General features: G+C 38.3%; 1 protein-coding gene across 7 annotated transcripts in view; it reads right to left on the bottom strand.

Annotated features, from left to right (window-relative positions):
• The window catches only part of LOC106070043 (zinc finger homeobox protein 4-like), a 309,151-nt gene that overhangs the window by 100,378 nt on the left and 185,240 nt on the right, over positions 1–23,533 (bottom strand). The window contains exon 1 of one of the 7 annotated variants that reach the window (XM_056036657.1): positions 20,317–20,472. The exons of 5 other annotated variants lie outside the window; for them this stretch is intronic. The gene's annotated coding sequence lies outside the window, so the exon portion shown is untranslated. Of the gene's footprint in view, positions 1–16,400; positions 16,657–20,316; positions 20,473–23,533 lie in introns of those variants that run through there. One more of the 7 variants, XM_056036658.1, reaches the window with a different exon arrangement.

The following is a 23,533-nucleotide window of genomic DNA, read 5'->3' as shown; positions in this document are numbered from 1 at the left end:
GGGAATTGATACTGGCGCAGTGTAAGAGCGTTAGCTAAGGCATGTTTGGCATTGTACGAATTCTGACACCATTAACGTATCTGTCCCGCCCCCCCCCCTCCATAAAGGACACAATAGAACAAGACATATCCTGAAAATAGGAACTGTCGAAACATACTTTTGTGGAAAGTCTTCGGAGAATGATGGCCACAGCCTCTCAAAGCTGCATAAGTTATCAAGAGGCCCTGATAAGACACTGGCCCCTAATGAAACTATTTGTAGATGTGACTCTCTATAAAACCACCTCGTAATTGCATCTCAAACATAGGACTGGCGAGTCAAGCCGTACAAACATCAGAACGTCAAAGAAGTTCGAATTCTGAACGTTGAAATGTTTATATATGTAATAAATACAACAACAACACGTGTGTGAAGTATTTTGTGTATGTGTAGTGCATGACTAGATTTGTGACAGTAACTGTGTATGTATAGTGCATGACTAGATCTGTGACAGTAACTGTGTATGTGTAGTGCAGGACTAGATCTGTGACAGTAACTGTGTGTGTGTAGTGCATGACTAGATCTGTGACAGTAACTGTGTATGTGTAGTGCATGACTAGATTTGTGACAGTAACTGTGTATGTGTAGTGCATGACTAGATCTGTGACAGTAACTGTGTGTGTGTAGTGCATGACTAGATCTGTGACAGTAGCTGTGTATGTGACTAGATCTGTGACAGTAACTGTGTATGTGTAGTGCATGACTAGATATGTGACAGTAACTATGTATGTATAGTGCATGACTAGATCTGTGACAGTAACTGTGTATGTGTAGTGCATGACTAGATTTGTGACAGTAACTGTGTATGTGTAGTGCATGACTAGATCTGTGTCAGTAACTGTGTGTGTGTAGTGCATGACTAGATCTGTGACAGTAGCTGTGTATGTGACTAGATCTGTGACAGTAACTGTGTATGTGTAGTGCATGACTAGATATGTGACAGTAGCTGTGTATGTGTAATGCATGACTAGATCTGTGACAGTAACTGTGTATGTGTAGTGCATGACTAGATCTGTGACAGTAGCTGTGTATGTGTAGTGCATGACTAGATCTGTGACAGTAACTGTGTGTGTGTAGTGCATGACTAGATCTGTGACAGTAGCTGTGTGTGTGTAGTGCATGACTAGATCTGTGACAGTAACTGTGTGTGTGTAATGCATGACTAGATCTGTGACAGTAGCTGTGTATGTGTAGTGCATGACTAGATCTGTGACAGTAACTGTGTGTGTGTAGTGCATGACTAGATTTGTGACAGTAACTGTGTGTGTGTAGTGCATGACTAGATCTGTGACAGTAACTGTGTGTGTGTAGTGCATGACTAGATTTGTGACAGTAACTGTGTGTATGTGTAGTGCATGACTAGATCTGTGACAGTAGCTGTGTGTGTGTAGTGCATGACTAGATCTGTGACAGTAACTGTGTATGTGTAGTGCATGACTAGATCTGTGACAGTAGCTGTGTGTGTGTAGTGCATGACTAGATTTGTGACAGTAACTGTGTATGTGTAGTGCATGACTAGATCTGTGACAGTAGCTGTGTGTGTGTAGTGCATGACTAGATCTGTGACAGTAACTGTGTGTGTGTAGTGCATGACTAGATCTGTGACAGTAGCTGTGTGTGTGTATTGCATGACTAGATCTGTGACAGTAGCTGTGTGTATGTGTAGTGCATGACTAGATCTGTGACAGTAACTGTGTGTATGTGTAGTGCATGACTAGATCTGTGACAGTAACTGTGTGTATGTGTAGTGCATGACTAGATCTGTGACAGTAACTGTGTGTATGTGTAGTGCATGACTAGATCTGTGACAGTAACTGTGTGTATGTGTAGTGCATGACTAGATCTGTGACAGTAACTGTGTGTGTGTAGTGCATGACTAGATCTGTGACAGTAGCTGTGTGTGTGTAGTGCATGACTAGATCTGTGACAGTAGCTGTGTGTATGTGTAGTGCATGACTAGATCTGTGACAGTAACTGTGTGTATGTGTAGTGCATGACTAGATCTGTGACAGTAACTGTGTGTATGTGTAGTGCATGACTAGATCTGTGACAGTAACTGTGTGTGTGTAGTGCATGACTAGATCTGTGACAGTAGCTGTGTGTGTGTAGTGCATGACTAGATCTGTGACAGTAACTGTGTGTGTGTAGTGCATGACTAGATCTGTGACAGTAACTGTGTGTGTGTAGTGCATGACTAGATCTGTGACAGTAACTGTGTGTGTGTGTAGTGCATGACTAGATCTGTGACAGTAACTGTGTGTATGTGTAGTGCATGACTAGATCTGTGACAGTAATTGTGTTTGTTTTGAGTGACTAGTTATGTATTTTTTGTGACTGTGTATGGCCAAATTTGATTTTTATAATAAGTACTTGGTTGAGTCAACATCAGAGCGCTGAAGGAGACACAGCATTTCCTAATTGAAACGGAATGTCAAGAGAATAAACTTAATTGTAATATTAATTATTTTTTAAGCTTGTACACTATATCTAATATAGTATCATAGCAATACGTGATTCATGTATACGTTGTTGTTGTTTATTGTTTACGCCTGGCATACATATGTGTGCAATACATGGTTCAGATTTGTTTACAAGCTTACAAAAAAATGACTTTGTCTGGCAGAATTCTTGTCCACGTTTTTTCTCCCCCATCCCATTCTCTGGTCACCTTGAAACGTCACACAATTATCCTTTACCGAGGACAACACACGAGTCAATAATAACATTAACAAGTTAGTTCATTAATTAGCAGTAACTAATACATTTTGTTTTATATTTGGATGTTGGTGATAAATCTTGTAGTATTGATATATGTGGCAGTAAATGTTCAGTTATTCTCTAAGCTTTGTTTAAAAAGGTTTGTTTCTTTTTATTTTGCTTGTTTTACACATTAACACACAGTATGGCCATTAATTCGGTGAGTGTGTGTGTGTGTGTGTGTGTGCGAAGGCAGATCTATATCGAGCTAACTCCTGAACACTGAAAGGTAAAACCTTCAATATTTGTTCATTTGTTTTTGTTCAAGTGCGGAACAAATTGCCTGACACACGGGGAGACAATACGACAATTTGTGTCAGGGGAGGTCTTTCAGCCGTGGGCATTTTTTAAAAAGCTTTGACCCTCGTGGAAATAGGCGAAAACCAATTAACGCGAGACACGTGGTCACTTATGGTCAAACAGTTAAGAAGAGAAACTTGGTATCTATTTATTTTTAAGTATTAAAAAATGGACATTCAAATAGTATAAGAAGCAACATCCAAATGTCTCACAAAGTACATAACATCCAAATGTCTCACAAAGTACATAACATCCAAAATGACGCACAGACATCACCAACATCCAAATGTCCCACAGACATCACCAACATCCAAATGTCCCACAGACATCACCAACATCCAAATGTCTCACAGAGTACATCAACATCCAAATGTCTCACAGAGTACATCAACATCCAAATGTCTCACAAAGTACATAACATCCAAAATGACGCACAGGCATCACCAACATCCAAATGTCCCACAGACATCACCAACATCCAAATGTCCCACAGACATCACCAACATCCAAATGTCCCACAGAGTACATCAACATCCAAATGTCCCACAGAGTACATCAACATCCAAATGTCTCACAGAGTACATCAACATCCAAATGTCTCACAAAGTACATAACATCCAAAATGACGCACAGACATCACCAACATCCAAATGTCCCACAGACATCACCAACATCCAAATGTCCCACAGACATCACCAACATCCAAATGTCCCACAGAGTACATCAACATCCAAATGTCCCACAGACATCACCAACATCCAAATGTCCCACAGACATCACCAACATCCAAATGTCCCACAGAGTACATCAACATCCAAATGTCCCACAGACATCACCAACATCCAAATGTCCCACAGACATCACCAACATCCAAATGTCCCACAGAGTACATCAACATCCTAAGTTCAATGAGATATAGAGCTTGCAAAGGGCCAGGCCAGTGTACTGTTGTAATCAAAACAGTAACTTTTACCAATACAAATAAGAGAAGTAGATATTTATTATCAACGTCTTGACCAACCTAGTGCCCCAGTTGTTGTTCTTTCTATTCTACACAATACAGGCCTCTTCTCTCTCTCTCTCTACTTGCCAGTCATGAAAACGTGAAATCCTTTGAGTCAACTTTATACATCAAGACATGGTCAGCAGAAGTGGCCTTTTCAAACTCCTGAGGAAAATCGGTTGCACTGTACAGATCCACATGGAGAGAGAGCATAAAGGAAGGGTGAAAATGCAACGGCACCTGGTGATTATATATGCCCAACCTGCGATCGCAGCTGTGTATCAAGGATTGGCCTCTTTAGTCACACAAGAAGTTGCAAAGGGAAAAGATCGTCTCTCGAGACGTAAAATGCCACAGAGATACATCAAGACCATAATGAGCTCAGTGTTACGAAGTCATACTATTACTATTGGGCCAAATTCATTTTATGGCTCCTTCTGTCTCGGAAGACAATGGATGCGCCCAGATCAGTGGCTTTGGATACGTCTTGAGGTGGGGCAGAATCTGGAGTGACTGATCAAGCCAATTCTGGAGCGGCAGAAATTTCCACAGTTCGTGTATGTATATGCATCTGTCCTAGGTCTAGGTCTAGCTGACAGGGCAGCTTTCTTTTTCTTTCTCTTGGCTGACGCAGCTTCGTTTTTTTTTTTTTTTGCTATCTGCGAGGTTCGTACCAGCACATGCTGTCCGGTCTTGGGTTATCTCCTCCCACATACTTTGGTAGATGCACGTGGCTCTCGTGTCTCGCTTGCAGACATCTCTGTAGGTTAGTCTTGGGCGGCCCTTAGGTCTGACTCCCTCTGCAAGCTCAGCGTATAGGATGTCTAAAATGATTCTTCCATCTGGCATGCGAGTGACATGACCGAGCCAGCGTAGTCTTCTCTGTTGAAGGAGAGCATAGATGCTGTGCATATTGGCCCGATTCAAAATTCCTGGTTGGTGACACTATCCCTCCAGGAGATGCAAATTATGCGTCGCAGGCAACAGTGGTTCTCAAATTTCTTAACATTGAGCAAAGCAATGAGATCTGACTACTTTAGAGTTATGAAAACGCTAAATTCTTTTAGTCAACTTTATAAAACAAGACCATAACACGCTCAGTTTACGAAGTGATTCTAAGTTATATCGTGCCTAATTCATTAAACATTTTCGTCAACAGTGGTTCTCAAATTTCCTATCATTGAGCAAAGCAATAAGCTCAACCCTTGCCCCACAGTGATAGTATCTTCACGCTGGGAAATTCGAATAGCTACATAAACATCATTATACATATTTTTTTTTTTAAATTTAGAATCAATTCCATAAATATCCTTCAATATCTTTAGGGACTTAGAAGTGTGGTTAGGATAATTATCTTCAAGAAAAAAAATGTCAGACCATGTGTCTATAATTACATTGAGACCACGTGACTTTATGTTGAAAATTAACAATTCAGTGACTCCATCCCCAGGCGGTGTATGATTGTAACAGGGGGCTATAATTGAGAACAATGACTTCAGTCACCATTGTCTTATTTCTTACTTGCATAAGAGTTGTAAGCTGACATAGATTAGGTATATTCAACTACTGTTTAAATGATTTGGTCTCACGACGAGGAAATGCAGAGGGCCATATCACTATAAGGTTTCTAATGAAGAAAGAGGCATCGTACCATTTATTTCATTTAACTCGTTAAAAAGAAAAAAAAACTTTCTTGCTTTATCACACGTAGACGGACATAATCGATATCTGTAATACACTGTAATACAGCGCATTGATACCAGGATAAGAAAGAATCATACCAAAAAAAAATAACTTACCCTTTATAGTATCCACAATAACAAGGTCGATAAGTTGTTATACTTTCACATTTTCTTAGTACAAACAAATATAGTCGTATTGTAGTGCTGCATAACATTAAACTATGTTTGTTATATCCACAAATATACATTACTGCTTTCATAGTCCAGATATACATAAGCCCCTCAGACGGAGCTCGTTATATTCCATTAACATCACGGATACATAGAAAAAAAAATGGTTCCTGGTGAATATATGTCATCTAAATCCTATACCTAGAAGTTAGATTCAGACTAATATTCTTGAGTCAGACCACTGCTGGACATTGTAAAGTGACCAGTTGCCGGGTCCGGCTGTGTAATGAGCCTTTCAATCAAGCCTTGCTGCGTGTTCAGCGCGGTTGGACATAAAGGACAAATTTGAAGCGGAACAGAGACAGAGGGGAAAGAAGGAACAAAGGAGGGGCTGGGGCCGAAATGGATGTGAGCTCAACTGAAACAATAGCCGCTGAAGACACACCAGAGTGGACAATGGGGTGGACAAAACCAAGGCTGTTAGACGGAAGGGTGCGGTGTGGAGGGTACACAGGACGCTATAATTGTGTCAGGTTACTAAAAGAATTCTTCCAACGACACCCTCCGGTAGATTCTTCACCAAACGGGAAAACCATTTTTCAAGTAAAGTGCACGTGTGTGTGTGTGTGTGGGGGGGGGGGGTTTCATGGTGCGTCCCAGCAGCCAATCAGCAATCAACAGGTAATTGGGCTAGCAACGAAAGGTCGGCTTGTCAAGCCAGGGTGTCGGTCATTCAAACAATGGCTAAAGTACTGGCCGATCCCTTTCGGATAGTCATTGCTGACCCCTTCCTCCACCCCTCGTGTCCCCCACAGCCCGTACCCTTCGGTTTTGTTTAAATGACAAGGGTGGGTGGTTAGGGGGGCCTGCGACCAAAACAAAAGCTATAACCATGGTGGGCGCTTAAGTGACAGAGGACGGCTTGACCTAAAGAATCTTTACTCTTATGTGGAGCCATTTAATTTTCCTCCTGACTAACTACTTGGCTAGTGTGTGCTTCTGGTCAGCTTTGGAATAACCGCTTTTTTTTTTCACTGGCGATGATCTGATTGATAACTGACCCCGAACTGCCCCTCACAGAGAAGGGACAATGTAAATGACCAGTTCAAAAAGACAAGCTAAACTTCAACGTGTCACAGGGATCATCTGGACTTGTGCAGACGTCTGACAACTGGCTGAAGATCAAGTGTAACCGAACGAAACCACAAAAAAAAAAAAAAAAAAAACTGGAAAAAATTGTAAAGCTGTCTAAGAGACATAGTATATGAGATCCTCATCACAAAGTTTTCTTATCGTACAATAGGATCTGGGATGCAATGGCCACTTACATTTACCTGGAGTAGGTCTATGCCTTACGGTTATTGTCTTTTTGTTAGAAATAAAAATTAACTTGTAGACAAAGTTCATCGTTGAAAAAGAGGTGTATGGATAGACACATAACTTTTTTACGCTTATCATTTTTCTCTCATTCCCCATCTCTTCCTCAATCCAATCGATTTTTGATCATGTGATTTCTTACTCTCACCGTTAGGTTAATTTACGATTGGAAGGTGACCTTTACATTGAACGATGTAAATTTGTGAACCAATAAACTGATAGTTTTGCATACACTATAGTCTACCCCTTCTATTACTTGAGTATCTGCAAGTGCGATGTATGGAAAACAAATCTTGATTTTATGAAAATTGTTTTAAAAGTCTTCAGAAAAAAAAAAAGCTTAAACAAACTAATTAAACAAATATGATGGTCTACATGTAGTTGGGTAAAATTTACATTTGTTTTGACCATAGAGGATGGAAGATTTGTAACCATCAAACAACGACCACAACCCTGTACCAATGCAATATGTTCTGCATACAAATCATACCCCCCCCCCAATGTTTCTACCCTCGTTGGTGCCTCGTTTACTTTTAGCCAATTGGTTTTGATCCTGCCAGGGAGAACAGGCTATTGTCAAACAGTAACGCGCGGAAAGAAGAGGGGAGGGGGTCAATGAGGCCGACCTGTTAGGCCACAGACAAACAAAAAAAAAGAGATTCGGCAGTCCAATGCTCCCCCCCCCTTTTCGCAACCCCATTACCAAAAAGAAAAAAAAATCCAACAAACTAACTTGTTGAACAATACCTCCCTCTACAAAACATTCATTATTGATGATAGATGGATCGTAACAAGAAAGAGGAGGAAGATTTAAACACACACAGAGTTTTATTTGTACGAAATTCTAATAACTTTATGACATTACAAAAAAGAAACAAAACAAAAAAAAAACAAAAAAAAACCCAGTGAATTAAATGTGTAGCCCGCGCATTTCTATCTAGTCAAACAAAAGATAAGAAGTTTTGAATCAGGACAGTGCACCATGGGATTGAGATGGGGGGGGGAGACAATTACAACCAAGCACATTTCTTTATCTGCTGTACGTTTCATAAAGACAAAATCCTATGATGACTACAGTGGGCAAGGCGTGTAACATGCCGTCACGTGGTTCAGGCCCACATAAAAACAACTAGATCTAAGGTTCAGATCTCTGTTTCAGGTGATGTGATCGAATTGGTTGATACAGGTAATTTAACATGCCCAGAATGGGGACATTGGGGAAAAAAATGGAGGGGGGGGGACATAATGTTTAGTGCACGTTTTTTTTTTCTTAAAAAAAACAAAAACAAAAAAAAAAAACGAAGGCGAAGTAAAATTTACGAGGCCAGAGGTCAAGCGTTCCGGATGGTTTCCAACACGTTAACACTATACGAAGTCATTGCCAATCCTTTGCTTTCAAACACAAAACATTCTTGTAGTAGAACTGAGTGAGTACAGTTGTTAGCAGACGTGTGATTTTTTTAAAAGTGAAACAGTGAGGAAAGGTATTTATAGCTTCAACTTATGTAATGACCAGTACCTCCATCTACAGTACACCTCTCTTTCTCTTCCCTCTCCAGTCTTGATACACGACTTTAAATACATTTTTAAATCTACTAGTTCATTAGCATATTGCTCATTCAATTAACAAATGGACAAAAAACATGATTATGTCATTAGCAATAGAGAAATGCAAATGTCACAAGCACTGAAGAATGCAAATGTCACTAACACTATAGAATACTATACACTGTTTTTTTGCTTGTTTTTTTTTTTTTTTATTCATGGGACCCCCCCCCCCCCCTATTTTTTTTAAACCCCTTTTTCTATTAGTTTTGGTCACAAAAGGGAGACAATTATCCGAAAAATTAAAATGACCAACGATTTTGTTTATCGCACGCTCACACGCATAGGTATAAACTCCATCAGCTATTGTTATTATTAGTATTTACTATTTATTAGTCAGGACATGACGCAATGACGTGAAAATTTTGGTCGAAGGAGGTGTAGCCTACACTACACAATAAGACTACAACAAAAATACCGCCCTATTAAATATATGCGCACACGTTGGTTACAAAGAGTTATTACGCGATAAATGAAAACCATAAATGTACAAAATAGATTTAAAAAAAAAAGAACTTCCCAGTTTTTCTTTTGACTGATTGCTAGAGTCGCCGTGAGAGCTGGAGGAGAAGCGGCAAGATTTAAAAGAAAAAAAAAGTTTTCTAATAAATTAACGACATTATTTTTATTATCTGGGTTGACAAAAAAAAAAAAAATCTGGGAGAAGACTGGTGACCCCGTGTGTGCAAATATAGCACGACCTTCAACCCGCTGATTAATCACGGTCTATCAGGCTGCTTCCTCGCTTGGTCAACCAGACCCCTCTCTCATATGCTTGGCGGGTACAGTCACCTGCAGGAAAACACAGCCACGCACAGTCACACACACACACAGCGAGTCATCTACAGTTGTCCAAATACCCTTCATTAGCGGCCTGACGACATTCCATAAACTCTATCCTTATTACCTGAAAAGGAGGGTGAGAGGGTGGAGTTGGGTATCCTTACCCCATTCTTTGCCCTCCTCACTCTTCCTCATGCAACACATTCTCTACCCCCCCCCCCCAAACCAAGTACCCGCATCTCCATTTTCACTACCTCTCACTCCCCCGCCCCCTTTTTCTCAGGCATCCTGGGTTTAAAGCATGTGTTGAAGGTACATATTAATTGAGTTTGGGCTTATGCCCCCCACCCCCAACCCCCAAACAATCCCTGACGAGGACACGGAGAGACACTTAACTTGATCCGAGAGTAGAAAGAGAGTGAGAGAGAGAGAGAGAGAAAAGAATATTTGTGTCTACGCTTGGTAGTTACCGGGAACCTTGTATAATGTTTCCTTTCCGTGTTCCTAGACACGTTTCTATATTATAGACGTAGAGTGAGACAGTCTGCAGCCGTGACTGATTAGTTAACGTGTACGAAACTAAACCACATTTGAAAGCCACACATAAACAAATTTAGAAAAGGGAGAGAATTATCCGAAAATTAATATGTGACTATTATGAACATAGACTGAACAATCTGTAGATGAACATGGTAAATCTGGCGCTAATTAACACGGTCCCTTAACTTTTAATGTTATTCTTACACCAGAGTATGTTCAATAATGTGGTCTGAGGACCAACAATAATTAATGTATATCATCTCGCTACCCAACAACCATCCCCAGCCACACCCCTTTCTTTGTACGGTTTAGAATTTAAACTGATTTCATTACAGTTGCATAACTAAATCCACCAATAGACTCTACCATTGTGGGGGGTTCAGGTTTCGGAAATAAAGTTTGTTTTATTGACTATCTTATAACATCACCTAGATTTAAACTATTTGGAAAACAAAATGGACTAGTCTCTATTAATGTCATTCCTAACTACAAAAATATCATTACGAGCAAAAGAGGACACATAAGCGACAGATAAATCTTGGAGGAAAATAAAAAAGGTGGATCTTATAAAACACAGACGTTACTTCAAAAAACCTATGCTCAATGGGGTGGGGTTTAAACTATTCTACTAACTATAAATGATACAATAAAATCGAGGTCATATACAAATTAATGAACGCGTCGTTGTCAAATAAAATGTCCCTTATTTCATTTTCTTTTTGTTAGAGTCTCTTTTCGAAACTAACGTGAATGCTTTCAAATTCTTTTATGTATAATGAGACCTCCCTCTTTTAATCTACAGCACAGCCAGGCAAAGTAATATGAGAAAATAATATCTCTTCCAAAGATTTTCTTTTTCGTTTCGCGCAGTGTTGACAATGAATACTCCCTATTCATAAGTCTTTTGTTTTGTGTCAAGGCGAGGGAAAGGCATAGATCTTTTTTTTTTTCCTCTCTTCTGCTTCTATAGTTCTCATGAAACAGACGGCAATGGAGGTGAGATTTCATACATCTCGAGGGGTGGGCCGAGTAGCTAAACTTAGTGGAGAGTTTTTTTTTTAACGAGGAGTGGAATGAAAAGGGGGTGAAAGGATAAAGTTTTAGGGCGAAGTGGAGGAGGGGTGGAGGGACCGAGAGACGAGGGGGGGGGGGCGAATCTACCCCAGTGTAAACATCAGAGCAATAATTACACTAGATTTAATTACTACTTGACAAACAGGATATAGGCTGGGTATGGGGCGTGCGTGCGTGCGACGGGAGTGTGTAATGAGGCCCCCCTCAAAAGACAAGAAAAGTTCCTAATTCAAACACACACACACACACACACATAGCTGAGATAAAATGAGAACGACACAGAAGTGACAGTACCGATATAAAGCCTCCAGGCACATAGCATGCATTTTTTTAACAACATAAAACTTTAGTATTCATTTCACTATAGTGTACAGTAGACGAAACAAAGAATTCAATCTAGAAAGGAGAAAAACAAGAGCACATACTGTAATATCAAATAAACAACAACAACATAGGCCTACAGTAATGTACACTATAATGAAGTCGTACAAGTCGTGTTAAATAAATGGGTTGGCCGCATTACGTATTAGAATGTTTATTGGATATAATCAATATAATATTGTTAATTTGAGTAAAAGAAGAAAAAAAAAAGACTCGTATATTTAACATTTATATTATCATATTTTTTAAAGTCAAGTTCCTCGTTCAGACCGTGTGATCTATCAGGCTGATCGGAACCCGGGCAGATGATGTCAACTTTGTTCAACGAATGTCAACTAGATACATCTGCTCAACTCAGCATAACACTAGCAAAAATGCCGTCAGGAGCACCATGTTTTTTTGTTTTGTTTTTGTTTTTTAAATTTTATACCGAGGATCTATTTTCCGGGAAGCGCGGTAGCTGAGCGGTAAGTCGCTTGGGGTTCGAATACTAATGAAGAATGGGATTTTGAATTTAGGGAGTCCACCCAGCTCTGGCATAAGTTGGGGAAAAGTAAAGGCGGTTGGTCCTTGTGCTGGCCACATGACACCCTCGCTACTCGTGGGCCACAGAACCAGATGGCCTTTACATCATCTGCCCCATAGATGGCAAGGTCTGAAAGGGGAACTTTATTTATGTTCCGCGAAGAGCACAAAAGACGGATGATGACGAAGACATATGTAAGTAATGAGACGTCCCACTTTCTATTCACTACAGAATTTTAAACAATAAATTAATACAATATTATCCACATTATTGCCCACTACCCTTACAAAGCGATCCTAAAATCCAACTGATTACATCTAGGTATATATATATATATATATATATATATATATATATATATATATATATATATATTAATATATATATATGAGAGAGAGAGAGAGAAAGAGAGAGAGAGAGAGAGGAATGGGAAATTGTGTTGTTCCAGGTCGGAGGTGGAATACAGGTAGGCAGTATTGCTTTATTTCCTATTGCTTCTTATGATGCTAGTTAATAATATTCAACACAGAAATATTTAGAGAAATAAAGAAAAAAAAAACAGATTGATGAAGCTAGAAGGTCAAACAGGAGTCAATCAAAACGTTCGTACATGAAAGCCGCAAGGTCTAAAGGTGAGCGAGCAACAGGTAACAAGATACCAATCATAATAAAGGCGCCAGACGAGGAGAGGTCGGGGAGCGAGCGTGGAGGCGGACTACACCAGCAAGGCGCCCCCGGACTGCCTTAATTAATTAATTAGTTTACAATAATACTAGTTAAAACATTGTAGAGCACGGACGTACACACATACACACAGGAGACAGAATTTTATCATTAAACAATAAAAGTGCTAATTAGACGCAAGATCACGTGGGCCAGATTCGCTTTAGTTATACTTCACTATTATAAGCAATGTTAAAACAGAAGAATGTAATAGTGAACTAGAATCTGGAACTATAATATAATAATAATAATAATAATAAAATAATAATAATAATAATGTTATTATTATAATTATAAAAAGCTAAACTAATAGAAGAAAGCGATACACATATGATTTAGTCAAACAAAGAAATGGAGGTCCTAGACAAGTAAAGGTAGCATGCATGCATGAAGTTCTTTTCATTAAGTAATTCATACTTCTGGCTATGCTTCTAACATGAAAGAACTGTACATTTATGTATACTGATTGTGAAAAAGGGGAATTAGGATATTTGATACCTTAACATGGGGATACAAAACTAAAGGGGGTGGGGTCGAGAGGACATATTTGGCAGAAAGCCTAAGTAGGGTCAAGACAAAAAAAAAAGTCCTGTCAAATTTCTTTCATTGTCCTCCTGTGGCCATATCAACATTGAAATCACATACTTCGTGTAAGGCTATTAACCATTAATCATAACCCTCCACCCCTCTGCTTTCTTTTAGAGAAACTATGTGTTTGGGAGGTTAGGGTTAAAGTTGATAAGGAGGAGGAGAGAGAGAGAGAATGTTAACAAATGTAAACCGACTACCAGTGAGGAGGTAGATCTAAATGAGGATATTGAATACGTCGAGATTTTGGTCGAGGGTGATTAAATGTAGCGAGAGTGGCGTAGAGAGAAATAAAAGGGGGGGGTGTAGAGGGTATATGTAGGTATCTGATCAATGGTGGTCGCTTAAATGCGTGTCTCGAGAATACGCAGTGAAAGTGTCCTGTCACAAGTCACAACTTGTCAGTACAGCGGGTACCGTCCTATTGAGACAGTAAGTCTAGAAGTTCAATTAACTGCCACAGGCCTGCCGCACACCATTTTCATTTCAAAATAAACCCTAGCAAGTCTTGTAATTGGCAGTATTTAAAGCTAGTGGGGCCATCCTGCTAGGACCCAAAAAGAGTATTTCAGAACAGCAAAATTAAAAAAAAAAAAAGAAAGTATAAAAAATATTTTTTGTTTATCTTAAACAAAGCTTATATTTAAGCGTAGTTGTATCAATTAGTTTGGATCAGTCAAGTAATTAAAATGTGTAATTTAATTTACACTAACAATGCTATTAAAAATATTTTTACCACTTGTTTTTCTTTAGCGCAATTTCATGCAATTAGCTTTCTCACCATGCTATGATCTTATCACTTGTCTGTACACGTTGAGAAAGGAGGTGGGAGAAATGCATTTATATATTTAAAAAATACTAACTCAATGGCTCTAGCCTGTTCAAGCTAACACTCTAACCACTCTACCAGAGAAGTGCTTATGAAAATAGAAGGTTTTATAGTTATCTATTGTTATTTTCCAACTTTAAAGCAAAGTATAAAGGTGACTATTTCAACGTATACTACCACACAAGTCAAGTACAATTTATTTCCTTTGTTCGATACCAAACAGAATAACTATGAATAGTAAAATAACTAATTGGTTGTTTGTTGTTTTTTTATTATTCTTCCGTCAGGTAGAAGAAATCAGCTTTTTCCTAGATTGGATGTAAAAAAACTTTTCATCAGACAGACAAACAAAACAGACAGACAGAAAGGCAGAGTTGACTTTGTAAAAAAAAGAAAGAAAAAACGCACTCAAACAATGCCCCTCCCCAAGTTTACAGGTAGCCATGTTTCAGATTTGTTTCTGGTTGTTGCTATTTACCACTGTTCTGTGTGACGACATCCATTTCGTTCATCTCTTCAGCCTCCATTGTTGATACACATACAGACACACACAAAAAAAGGTCGGCATAGAATAAAGCGTCCAAGAGACCAGTGGCGACAACAAAGAGAGAGAGAAAAAAAGATGCGATTCTTCGTTCCTCTACACATGTAGTAGCGAGATACATCTCCTGGTCTGGGAGCACATCAAAGGTGCTTCAAACAGGTTTATATTTGGAATCTGTGTAAACATATACATGTCTCTCAAAGGCTGTGTATTGGGAGGGGTGGGGAGGAGTCCGTGATGTGAGTTGGATTACATCGCTAAAGTGTGCTCCAACTACACCAGCAGAACAGACGACGGTAAACCTACAATTTTTTATTTTTTTAAAAAAAGATTTGTCGATTTTACATCAACATAAGAAATAAAGAAGAAAACAAGCTATAGAAAGAAAAAAGAATTACTCTTTAAAACCAAAGCTTATCTAAGGGGAAATAACCACTAATTACTGCCATTTTCTTATAACTACATGGTTTAGCTCCCTTTCTGATATATAAAAAAATTATTAACTAGTACTAAATAACTATTTGGATTGATTCGTGTATTGTAATCGACTATGAATAATTATGCAAAATTTTAACTTGATCCGATATTGGGAATGTGAGAAAAGAAAATGTATCAAAACGTAACAAGGGGACTAAATCCATATATATATATATATATATATATATATATATATATATATATATATATATATATATATACACACACACACACACATCTCTCATTAAGTAGCATTTATTCCCCTTATCTCGAAATCAACCAAAATAATAAAATCACCAACAATTAAATAACTAATTGTTTTTTTATTGATTCATGTGTTGTCAGGTTCAGTAAATAATTGTGCAAAGTTTCAACTTGATCCAAGAATGGGAAATGGGAGAAAAAACATGTTCCAACTTTTTACCAGACAGACATAATTATTTGATTTAAGCTTTGTAAAAAGGAAGACATTAGAAAAGCTTTAAACATGTCTCGTTTTCAATTCCAAGTCAATAAAACATCAAATATTTCAAAGTGAATGTTAAAACGTAAATTAAATCTAATCGCGAGCATTCACTGGCCAAACAAAATTTAAAATATTATCTTGAATTTACAATGTTTTGTACTTTGTGTATTGATGTATGCTTGTCTTCTATGGCGAAGTCATATTCAAAGACCACTCGGTTTGCTCCATACATGAGACAATATAATATTGTATAGCGAAAAAAAATAACAACTACTCCTTGCCTTTCTAAAACGGTGACGTCCAACTTGCGGTCCGCGGGCCACATCCGAATCATGTCCAACTGCAATCTTTCCTTTCCAAGAGGCTCACGTTCAACAATATGTTTGTGGGGAAAATAAATTTCTAGGGCTCCGAGGTCGGAAAAAGGGTTGAGGCATCACTGTTCTAAACTATCGTGATAAGGATTGAACTCATTCCTACACACAAAGAGTGCATAGAATACCACGCTAACCACACACAACAACGTACAACTTACCAGGCGTTCACAGAGTTATCCAATAAATTAACTAGAACGTCCAATAGATTTGATCACGGACCTAACACTTCAAATGAAATCTTAAAACAGTGAAGCCACAAGCTCTTGCAGACGAAGGCTAAAAAAAAAATTAAATTTAGAAAAAAAACGCACAAAGGGAGTTAATTGTATTAGTAATCAGAGGTGGAGTTATATTCCCATAAATTAAGCATACGAGAATAGTTTGAATCAAGTTAGCCGTCTAGTAAAACAAAAGATGGGGGAAAGGGGGGAGGGGGGGGCGAGATAGGAAAAAAGGGGTGGGGTGGGGGAGCACTGGGCTATAGATGTATTCTAAAGTTCGGTTCTAAAACACAATCGCTAATTAAACATACACACACACACCCAAACATTCAGGCTGTTGGAAACAGGAGTGTAGCTGAAGACAATAAGAAAGCCAGGAGCGAGAGGAGGCCCGTCATTAAAAATATTTTGTGGGAAGGGGGGGATGGGGCAATCAATAACGCACGGGGCCCTCTCATTATTCAATCAAAACGTCTTGGTATTGTTTTGAAGAAACAATGTGTAGGTGTGTGTGTGTGCGTGTTTGCGCGGAGTGTTTTAATCTTAATGTCAACCTGTTCTTGATAGACTTAAAAAAAGAAATTATTATGATACCCAATCTATTGAGCAAGGCTGACTGCGTGAAGAGGCGAACACAGAGTTACAAACCAAACCACAACAAAACATACAAACTCGTATAGCTGTCTGGAGTAGCAGAGACGACACACTAGCCATTAACCATCCAAACACATTATCCAGTATAAATAACGACAAAGGATTGTGGCTTATTGTTGAAAGAGGATCTAGTCTCCATGTACTGTGCAAGGCAAAGGAGGAGGGGTGAGGGGAGGGAAGAAAGAAGCCAGTGGGTGGAGTCAAATAGATTTCAATTTAGATATATAAAAAACCATTAATATATATATATAAATTTTTTAAAATACTTTTAATTTAAAACGAAGCTTAACTATAAGGGGAAGAACTGTGTATTTAAAGCCATACATACCAGTACTGTAGGATTTATTTCCCTTTATCAATAACAAACAAAATTTATTTCTTAAAAGTAATTAATCAATAGCTTTTTTAAATTTATTCAGGTTTTATTAGAAAACACTAAATAAGTGTGCGAGGCTTTAACTTGGCTTCCGAAATGAGGGGCCTAACGTTCGTCTGTGGGTGAAAAATGGAATTTTTAATTCCAGAATGAATTTTTAGGGCGATCCTGAGTCAATACAACTCCAACGTGTACCAGACTTTAGTTGGGTCACTACTCGGCCTTCCAGGTTGAAGTTCTAGGTTCAAAATCAGACTCGAACAACTTTTAAAAAAAATGATTTTTCAATAGGCAGCACGGAAACCTTCTCCCAGATACCCCCACCCCCATTTCTGGTTCACAAAACTGTTAGGACCATAGCGCATTGAGCATGCCATAAGCATGAACTTTGCATTACAAATGTGAAAGACGGAAAGAGAGAGAGGGAGAGAGAGAGGGAGGAAATAAAAGAGAAAGTACGAGATAACGGGGAAAGAGAGGGAGGGAGAGAGAGAGAGAGAGAGAGAGAGAGAAAGAGAGAGTGTAGGATAGAGAGTAAAAAGAAAAAGAAAAAACTGTAAAATAAAAAAAAAGAATAATTGACTGTTTAAACCCAATTATCAAAACACCTAATGTTATACAGGTTTCTTACATTAAAAGGCAGGCCTAGGCCCTGAGGGGGATATGTATATATATAATGTATTTGTATGCATGGATTACTTGTCTTTTTTAACCTTGTCAACAACAACAAAAAAAGTAATGTAAAATAATATTCATACAAAACATCATTTCCGATGAGACTAAATCTACTTCCAAACAATCAAAACCTATGCTAAACCATTCAATCGCTATTATGTTTCAACTGTTACATATGGGGCACTAGATCTAGATCGTAGCCAACAGAAAGACACAACAAGTGCAGACGGAGATTGGAAACGAGTGTGTTGAAGCCCTCAGATTCGTTGCAACAACTCAATCGAAGATCGTGCGAAGGACGAGACGAGACAGACACACGAAGAGAAAAAAAAAAAAAGATGGAGGCGAGCCCGAGCTATTTATAGAGTGAGTTCAGACAAATGCAATCTCTACCCGAGCATCGCTTCGTGGTTTTTTGTTGACAATCAAAATTTAGAAACTCAACTAAATGAGGATTGGAGGACTTTCGCTTTTTTTTTTTCTTTCATGAATTTAATGAGGATTATGTGGAGTGCCACTGGTAGATAGAAGCCATAGTTTAAAGCGGAGGAGGCCTCGGGGAGTTAAAATTGTTTAGAGGCCTTACATTACAGTGAAGAGGCTTTACGTTAGTATCATAATGCAGTGGGGAGTGAAAACGTGTTATTCAAGCAAACTTTATGTCATAATTATTACTGAATTAAAATGTTGAAACACTGGTAACGTATTAATAATATAACTCAATGCACGAAATGAGATGTTAATGTAATACTACACTAGACATTGAATGAATCATTCCATTAACAATAGGAATCTTTAAACATCATCATAGATGTAGAATTAGAATACATTTTCTTTATGTAACAAAGTGTTTCAAAGCAACAGGTAAACTCACATGTGCCGATTAAGTGTCATTCAATAGGACTTCAGAGTTTAACATCAAATAATACAATCTTTTTTTTTTTTTTTTTGTTAATTGCTGAATGATCAATGTTTTTAAAATAATTGTTATTCTTTAAAATATGTTTGAGATGTGTCTTCAAATTCAAGCTAGGCTACTTCCGGATGTCTAACGGGGTTGTTCATGTCCCAAACCTTGGAATGCTGTGGTAGAGAAGATTGAATCCCTGTTTTGTTTGGCTTTGACACCCCCCCCACCCACACACACAGTCACCGAGATACTGTTTAAAATAGAGAGAAACCAACAAGTGACTCTCCTGCCTCTCACACAAACACACACACAACTGCTCACATCGCTCTCAGCCACTGCATCTTCAGTTCTCACTAGAGTGCAGACTCAACAACCCCCTCCCCCCCCCCCCTGTCACAGAAAATAGCCGGGGATAGAAAAGCGGTTGGTCACATGGGTCACCACTCAACAAGCAGAAGCGACTTGACCATCCATAAAAAAAAAGGGTGGGGCGGTTGTATGCAACGCTGGACGATGACCAAATGGGCACTACTCTTCAATATTGTTGCCCCCCCTCCCCATTTGAAACTTTATATACACAACAATGTCCCCCACTTTTATGGACAGATTTACCAGAAGGCCCTTAAAGGTTTTAAAAACAACGAATCCTGTTATTACTTAGAGTACTAAACTAGAGACAGGATATGATACAATACCTAGTGTCTAGATCTAGAAACCGAAATAAACATAATTTCACCAACGTGAATTTAATTGTAAATTATTAGCTTGACTTCCAAGCGTCTATTCAGGCACGTGAGGATTGTTCTTTAAAGCTTAAGAGCAAATACAAATATAACCACACGTTTAACAACGCACCTGAACTTATAGAGTCTACATGTCAACAACATGTGACGTAAACATCTTTTCAATATAAACTGCCACTAAATGCCGCTGCATGTTCAATGTAAATAAAGCATATGACGAAATGTTCTCATGTCCACGTTAAACCTCGTCTTACACTCGGGTAGTACCAATACGTATTACATCAAATATAGCAATGGAAAAAAAAAGAACATCCAAAACAACCGAGGTTGCAACGAGAGATGCTAAACTGTATACACCCGTTTGATCTATAGTCTTTTTATGAACTCTATCTGTCTGAACGCCGCCAACTACACTATATCACTAACGGTATCAATAAACACATTTACAGCTAGAAATCAAATTTTAAAAAACTATCACAAAATGTCCACACTTACCCGAGTAGTTCCATGGAATAGCCAAGCCGTTTTCAGAAACGAATTTAGCAGGTCCAGTAAGCAGTAGTTTTCCAAGCGAGGTAGTGAGGGGAAAAAAAACTTAAAAGCTATCAAATGCAATAAAAAAATGTAGAGAAAAGGGAGAAAAATCAAGAGAGAGGGAGTGAAAAAAAAAAGGAAACACCGCAGTTGTCCCCCTTTTTTTTCTCCTAGAGTGCTTGAATGCTTCCCCCGTGTCTGTCCGAAATGATAGCACAGACAAACAAAGCCACTGAAACCTCGCTTCTCTTCTATTGGCGCTGGTCCTGTCCTCATTACTAAAAACTTTTTCTCAGGATTACTCATTACGCCGATCAACGGAGCTGCTGTTTTTTTTTTTTTATTTATTATTTCCCTTTGGTTGAAGGAAGAGGAAGAAAGAGAGAATGGCATAGGAGAGAGAGAGAGAATCTTGTGTGTGTGTGATTGAGTGCTGTTATGTGAATGTGAGTGTGTGATTGTCTCTTTTCACCCATCCCTAGTATTTCCCCCCCCCCTCCTTGTGTCTGCCACCCGAAACAGAGGCGAGGAAGGAGTTGCGAGATGTTGGGGGAAGGGGGGTGAAGAGGAATTTAACATATGAAGATTAATAGCAAGAAGTGATGGAGTCGAGAGTATATACAAGATGAAAGGGAGGGAACAAATATTTTAAGCATTCTTTTATTACGTCACATAGGTTCAAATGACTATCACGTGACCACGTTTTGGTTTTTCGCAGTTCAAGCCTTGGGCTATTGTGTCTTTCTTAGATGGAACAGCGATAGCCTCTCATATACTACAATGACCACTTGCTTACAAATGACAACAATTCGATATTTAACTCAGCCAATGATTTCACTGCATTGCCCTCACTACATTAAATACAAAATGAATGAATAAAGCACATAGTGTACAGTAATTTGACAGAAGAGAGCAGTGGCGTAGCAAGGGTGTATGATGTCCAGTGCGGCCGAACCATCCTGACATTTCTAGCTTCGCCTGTGTAACGGGGACCTCAAACAATATTATGAAAGCTTGAAGATGTAATGAAAATTAACTACAAAAATATGTGGCCTAGTTGTCCGGGCTGCTTACATACACACAAAAGTATAAATTATAAATTCTATGTCTAAAAAAAACTTTATAGAAACGTTGAAAAAAAAACAATGTCTCTATAGCAAATGTTGGCCTCATAAATTACCTTCTAGAAGATTAATTTCTCACATGTCAAACAAAAAGTCAAATCACGACAAAATAATGAACATTAAAATAAATTTAAAAAATTCGTTGTGATGAAATCATTTCAGTTAGTTTATCAGTGGCGTATTCAAGAGTTCTGTGTTTTCGTTGACCCATGTTCTGGTCTTTACATGAATCATGAGACAAGACAGAAAGTTACAGTCTCTTGGTATGGGTTTGGGGGGGGGGTCCCTGGGGAAATGAATAATCTAATTATCTTAATTTTGATACATACACTGACCACTTGAATTATGTTGAGCTATGACTCATTGTTTGATACTCTCCTCTATTAATATTTTATTGTGATTTAAAAAAATATTGATGTATGACAATGAATATAGGTAAATATCATGAAATATTTTTATAAATGGAGACTAATCCATTAATATCCGGTTAAAAAACACGGAAGTATTGATGAGCTCTATATTTTATTTTAATCCGACAATACTAGCTGAGCACTTTTCAATTGTGTAGAATCAAATGTCTAAAAGCTCTTTCTCTTATTGTACAAAGTAATGTTTATTGTTTAGGTCGTTAATAGAATATCTGTTTGGGGACCCCTCAACTCAAGAAAACATTAAGAAACTGGAACATACACAAGATAGAGCAGAGAGATCCATAACAAACAAATATTCACATTTGACTAGAGTAACACCTTTAGTAAAATCACTAAATTTAGAAAGCCTTCAGGACAGAAGACTCAAAAGTAAAGTAGCAATTATACATAAAACACTGAACCATAATCTTCAAATACAAAAACAAAATTTAATAAAATACTCTGAAAGACACAAAAATAAAGGCACATTCCTCGTTCCATATGCTAGGACAAATTTGTACAAATACTCCTTCTTCCCTAGTGCTATTAGAGCATGGAATGGGCTGCCTTAGCCAGCCAGGAAAACCAGTGACTTGGCAGAATTTAAGTCATTGGTTAACATGCATGACTAGATGCATGACGCCTAGGACATAATCATCTTCTTTTTTTGAATAACGTCTGTATTATATAAGATAAGATAAGTGTAAGGTCGTCTTTCAATATGTAATCAAATGTATCGAGATTTATATTTTAAATGACTGATTCAACATCAGACAAGAAATGTTGACACCACCGGTTGTTCTCCTTTAAAATTGCAGAGTTTTATCAAATATTCAAATCGATAAAATAATGTCGAACAGAAAAAAAAAAAAAATACAGCCAATAGATGCTACAAACATGGGCTGGTATAACCACATATCGTTTCTTGACACACACACACACACACACGTCCCAACGTTGTTGCGAGGATTTTCCATTAAAAACCCCAGTTATACCTAAATATGAATTATGTAGAGCACGCCGACACCGAGACTTAGAGATAAAAGCAAATATTTGATTCACGTCAAAATGTGTAAATAACAAAAGAATCAAGTCCTAGCGCACCAGAACAAAGCGCAAGAAACAGGAAGTGAAATCTATTGGATAAGTTTTTGTTCAGAAGGCATCATGGGCTATATACTATAGGGAGATGTGTCCATCTGACTGTTTTATACAACAGGCAGCTTTATTACATAGCAATCTAGGAAAACTGCAGTATTTAACTGGGTGTTAATTTAATATGTTCCTGTTTGTTTAAGTCAAGAAATATTCCCGTACTTCGAGAGAGGTGCTGTTTGGGTTTAGCTGTTTGGGTTTAGCTGTTTGGGTTTAATCGAATTACTTTTGTGATCTTTTGCCATGTTAGCATTCATTTAATCTAACAATTAGTGTTTCAAGCTCCTCTACCACCGAAGCGAAAGCCATCCTAACCTGCGATATTTGTGGACGGGAGAGTCTCTCCAAAATAGGGCTCCATAGCCACATGAAAAAGTGTGCGAGATGAACCGTAGTCGTTCTACGACTGAAGGAGGCTAACTGTAAGTGTTACAAATAATTTAGCTTTGTTTGACATGTTTCGAATGTTCCTTCAGAATGGAATATTAT

The sequence above is a fragment of the Biomphalaria glabrata genome, chromosome 7, assembly GCF_947242115.1.
Source record: "Biomphalaria glabrata chromosome 7, xgBioGlab47.1, whole genome shotgun sequence".
Taxonomy (NCBI): Eukaryota; Metazoa; Mollusca; class Gastropoda; family Planorbidae; genus Biomphalaria; species Biomphalaria glabrata.
The sequence above is the reverse complement of the archived record's forward strand: the minus strand, read 5'-3'. Positions and strand labels throughout refer to the sequence as shown.